This window comes from Hirundo rustica, chromosome Z (genome assembly GCF_015227805.2).
Source record: "Hirundo rustica isolate bHirRus1 chromosome Z, bHirRus1.pri.v3, whole genome shotgun sequence".
NCBI lineage: Eukaryota > Metazoa > Chordata > Aves > Passeriformes > Hirundinidae > Hirundo > Hirundo rustica.
The window spans coordinates 70,695,394-70,701,076 of NC_053488.1; the positions used below are offsets into that span (position 1 = coordinate 70,695,394).

The window sequence follows — 5,683 nt, forward strand, 5'->3', positions numbered from 1 at the left end:
GCTACACTACTGGGGTATCTAAAATGGGTGAAAAAATGGGGTTTAAGTTGGGCTGGGAGATTTTTAAAGCAACTGGTAAAGTTGTATCTCTGAAAAGAAGAGCCAAAACTTGCTATTCCAAATCATTTAGGGCTATTTTGATCTATAATCTAATTTCTAGTATTTGAAGTTTCTCTCCTTCCAGCTGAACTACCATGTGTCCCACAAAAAGAAAACAGCAAAAAGAAGAAAGGTAAGAAATCATCAGAGAAATAAAAGTACTCAGTTTCAGAACAAGGTTGTGTGAGAAGAAAGTTTTAGAAAAGGAAAAGGGCTTTAATACATGGCTCAGAAACACATGTTTTTTAAAATAAACTGATGACTTTCAAAGCAAGCATGTAAAAAGTAACTTCTTTCTTGTTTGCTACTCACTGTGACAAATTTTAAGTTCTTTGTTTTCAGATGTTTTGCAGAATATGAATGAGCAAAAGTGAGACAGACCCTCACACTGGGGAATCAGGAGCAGAATTGGTATGTGCAGCTTTCCAAAAGCATCTGGTAAGAGTATGGTCATTCTTCTGAGTGCTTGCAAGGCTGACTTCCCAGGATTGACTTGCCCATGTTTTCCCTGAGCATGTATAAATCAGCAAAGAATGAGGAAACAGAGTAGGATATAATTGCTTACAGAAAGAGAGAAGACAACACCCTGTGCTGTGTGATGACTTAACAAAAGGGAACTTTCAAAGCTAGAGGTGGAACCTCCCATGCAGTTTTGTGGTGCAGTATCTCTTCTCAACATCTTACACACTAAAGACATTTTTAGTGAGAATATTAGCACATGTGGTGGTAACTCCCGGCACTCAGAAAAAAAATAATCAAATTCAGCTCTCCCATTCCAAGTCACATAGTGGTTACGGCCCCATATTAAAAAGATGCTTGTTATGGATTACAGCTCCCCTGCTGTCAAATCCTTCACTTTTCCTGCATCTCAACCCTATCAAGGGCTAAATCCAAGAATTACTGCTGAATAAAGCGGGTTTGTGCACACAACATGAGCATTTTTTTCAAGCCATTTAAGACATATTTTAAAACAAATCTTTTCATTACAAGAGATAGTTCAAAAATATTTCTCCATTAGTCACAGTGTTCAGATACACTGTGTATAATATTAAGTTTGGTATTTGATGAACAACCTTTTTTTTTTTTTTTTCCTTAAATGTTTAATTATTTTTAAACCACCCCATGTTACTAAACATGATCAGTCAGGGGTAAGTAAGTATTTTTGTCCATAGCAGATTTTCATATTTAATCCTATTTATTATAGTACGCAATAGGTTATTTTTCAGAATAGAAAGTTAAGTACCAATGTCTGTTTGGATAAAAGTGTTTTATAGCATTGGTTTCTCTATAGTGTTTCCCTGTGAATTTGGGGGGTGGTTTTAGAGATCAACCATTGTGTATTCTAACAGGGAGCTGTGGCATGTTCTTGAAAATATTTTTATTTAAAACATATTCAACTAAAAATCTACTTTTGAAATGTACAGAGACCTATAGGTAATTATGCCACTGATCTTACAAAAAAACCCTTTTCTGCAGAATTTTTTATATTTTTACAGTCCTACAAGGTCCCTACACATCTTGCTTGCAAAAGCAACTCTGGTTTGTTGGAACAAAACATGGCACAAATAGAAAGCATTATTCAAAATGAATGTAATTTTAATTTACTTCTCTGCTGAGCTTTGTCTCTCTTGTTACTGCAAATCAAAATAAAACCAAACTCCAGCCTCAGTTCCTAGTGAGCACCTTCTCTAGGCTGCAGAATTCCATAATGGCCCAAGAGTGTGCTTGGAAATAACAAAGTGAACTGATCAGTGTCAAAACTGTCTTCTCTCCAGGAATATATAGGATCAAAGTGATTCAGTTGAAAACTCTGCCTGCTGATGCAGGACCCATGATGGGTTAACAGAAGAACCACATTTCCCAGTTTGGAAAGCCTTCTGTTTGTTAAAAAGAGAAAGGGACTTTCCCCTCCCCTTTACCCCTTGCCTCCCTCCCCCCCATCCCCATCTAATTTTTAATATTAAGCCTGACCCAGAGATGACTTCATCTACAATGCTATCTGACAAAAAAATTCAGGGAAGAAAATCAGGCTTGTAGCCACCTCCTCATCTTCTGATGTCTCCTTTACTCGTGACTTGACCACTCATCTTCTAAGAACATTCTCTTCTAAGAAGTGAATCTGTCACCTTGTCATGTTGGGGAGGCTGTATTTTTCTTCCCTGCAGTGGGAAGGAGAACTTTACCTCTCCCCTACACACAACAGAAAACAGACTCTTTACTGCGTACAGAGGCACCACCTGTGTGTGTATGTCTCAGACTTGCTTTACATGGCTTTCCCCTTATATGGGTATGAAGAAAAAAGAATGCAGCAGCTGCATAATGCAATACTTAGCAATGAAAAGCACTTCCATGCTGACTTCAATAAGCAAACCAGGTATCTCCATGGTAGTGCAAGTATGTCTGTGGTCTGTGTGTGCCACCTGATATGTGCAGAGATGTCCTAGAATGCCAGGATGCTGTCACAAGGTACCTACTTTGCAAGAACAATCACCCAATGTAGCTTCTTGCTGCTGCGCAGTGTCCCAGATGCAGGTACTTTTGCTGCTGTACAGGATGATACTGAGCAACCACAGATGTAAATTGGTGGGGGCCGGGTGAGGCTGTTTGTTCCTCTTACACAGGTGGAGAAGCCTCATAACATTTGCACCAGTTAGAAACTCCGATGCAGTGGAAGACAAGTCATGAGTTGTAACCTGAGCTTGCCCTTCTGTTTTTGCACATTCCTCAGCTTCGGACAGTGAGCAAGGGAAGTACCTACAGGACAAATTACTTCACAGTCCTTGTTCATTGGTTTTCAATTTGCAGTAAACACTTGGAGACCTCATGGTGTTAAACAGCCACTAGATGTTATAGTGTCCTTTCAAGTGGAACCCTTGTCAGGAGGCTGATGTCATTCAAATGAGGTCACTGAAAAAAAACAAGACAAATATGCACTGCCTCTCCTTAGTCATGCCCTAGTATTGGTTACTTATCAGAGAAGTCATGGTAGGTTTCAAAATGTGGATAGACTGTACTGGCTATTATTCTAGATTTTTTTGCAAGCAATATGGAAATGAGGTTTGGGAAGATTTTTCAGTTCTTTAAAGCCAAGGAGTCATGATAGTTTTATTCAGAAATATTCTAATGTGACAATAAATTCAGGAGAAAGTTATCAAACACAACAAGCTGGTTGTCAATACATTTTGCAGCAGCAGTCATAGGGTATTTCACTGTCCCTCAGCTTGTACATATCTCCAAGGAGTCAGTGCTTAGCAGACTTTCAATTAATAAGATCTAACTTTCTAACTCTTTGCTCCTTATCTAAGGCCCTGGGATGGGACAGTTTCCTTTAACAAGGTCAATTCCTTATAACAGGTGATTTGAAAATAGAGAGCTGACCTTGTCAGGCAATGACTGCCACACTGAAACCTTGCTCTGCAGTTCCAACAGCGCTTGACGATTCATGCCCTCAGTGTTTGAGGGTTCCTTACCCACAAGAAACGTTGTGCACATATCTTCACACAGCTTCATCTTGCTGGCATAGGTCCTAGTTGAAAAGGTATTAATTTTTGCTACCTTACAAGATCCGGGGTATGGGGAATGAGGTTATGAGGTTCTGTCACTTGCTCCCAAGATGCTAACACCCTCATAACCAACCATTACTGAACTTTCTGTCTGCTTACATGCCAGAAGCATCAGACTGTGCAATGTTCAAAAACACAAAGAAGACACAGCAAGAAGGAAGGATGAAATCTAGTTTTGCTAGGTCGGAGCTGTTTCATTCTATGTCCTAGGAACTGTACAGCGTTAATAAATGGCAGGGCTACTAAAATATGCCAACAGGCATTCTCTCTTTTACTGGAATAGAAAAGAGTACAACATTCTTAGTGTTTTTTTCCTAGGGATATGCAAAAGCCTTGCAAACACAGAGGTATAGCAGGCCATTTACTGAGGTTTCCCGAAGGGATTCTATCACTGCTGGGTATTGGGGGTTTTTCTGCGGGTCCCCCATGTTCTCTTTCGGGTTGCTCCAAACCCGCAGCGCCGCGTGTCCTCGTCCCCTCCCATCTCTCCTCAGGCGGCCGCGCTTCCTCTAGATGGCACGCGTACCTCTCCTAAAACTCACACCCGCCTGAGACACGGCATTTGGCAGCTTTTCTAGCTGCTCTTGCAAATTTTAAAACAAATGAAAAAAACCAAAAAAGGCTGTTCCGCTCCTGGCAAGGAGTGAGGCTGCAGACTCTGCAGGGCGAGGCAGGGCAGCAGGTGTGGTATGAGGCACCGTGTTTGTTATCCCCCGGTAAAAGCAATGATTGCAGAGAGTAAAGGTCTACCTCGAGAAGCATATGCTTGAAAAATTGTCGTTGGCTTTGAAATCGGGAGGTAGGGCATGGAAACTGTGGAAGTAAAGTCAGTCTAACAAAACATGGATGTTCAAATATAACTGTGCAAAGAGTACAGAAAAGTCTAATTCTACCCACAGATGAATGTCACATTGACCACATACCCTGTTTCTCCACTACTGTCAGTTCATCTCTCGCAGTAATCTTGCTAATCACTTCCTCACTGTGCTCTTTCCTCTGTGTTTGGAAGTCCTGGTGGTTATTCTTGAGGCTTCTCCCTGGGGGAAGAAGGGACAAACAAATAAGCAAACGGACATATTATATTTATTTTAGAGACCTTATTCATACAACACTCACAGTAGTGGTGCTCTGCTTTGCTGTCACCTTGAAGCAATATCAGAGATATTATAGCACATAAACGTAGGATGGCCACAGGTCATCACCATCATGTGCCATATAGGTATGCATAAAATCAGAAAATGCAAAAGGATGAACTTAAGGTTATAAGGAACAATTCTCAAAGTCTTCCTAGACTCTCTAATTTCTACATACTGACTGTTAAGCAACTACTCTTTCAACTTTTAAAATTTGCTTTTTCAAATGCCACATAAAACTTTGCTATTCAGAAGCCCTCACACTCAACTGAATGGAAGGGTTCAGAGCACGTGGAGGAAATCCTGCGCTTGATACACACTGTTGAGAATGTTACACACTGAAAATGACGCCAGCCGAAACTAACCCACTCTTGGGAGGCCAGCACTGCACCAGCTCCAGCAGGCAGTACACTCCAAGGTTTCTGCCTCTCAGCTTGGTACAGTCACTGCTTTGGAGCCCAACCAGAAGGGCTGATGCAAGCCTGATTAATGAAGACATGACAAGCAGGCCCTACCCTGGGATGTTAATGGCTTTCATCTGCAAAGGAGGCTGTCCTGCCAGATACAGAAACTCAGCTGCAGAAACCCTGTCATTACTCGGAGAAATCAGACAGGAAGCTGCCCTTCACTTAACAAAGTTTTGCTGTGACAGTAACAGAAGAAGGGATCCTAGCTGTAAAATGTTAGACTTTGAAGGGAGCAGCTAGCACAATCAAGCAGATGTACTGTGTTAGTACATTACAGGTCAGTGCAAGATTACACAATTACACAGTGTGTGGAAAATGCTTTAAACACAACAGAAATCAGTAACTGAATGGCGAAAACACAAAAACAAACCATCAGCTTTCCCTTATTGTAAATAAAACCATCTTTCCTTTTCAGTAGAAA

The 5,683-nt window shown here is 40.9% G+C and overlaps 1 long non-coding RNA gene across 1 annotated transcript; it reads right to left on the reverse strand.

Moving 5' to 3' along the window:
• Positions 1–2,076: 2,076 nt before the first annotated feature.
• Positions 2,077–5,269, reverse strand: LOC120765662 (uncharacterized). The gene is made up of 3 exons (XR_005704489.1): positions 5,161–5,269; positions 4,586–4,699; positions 2,077–3,006 (listed from the first exon to the last, which is right to left on the reverse strand). It is a non-coding gene; the product is annotated as an uncharacterized LOC120765662 (long non-coding RNA).
• Positions 5,270–5,683: the final 414 nt, after the last annotated feature.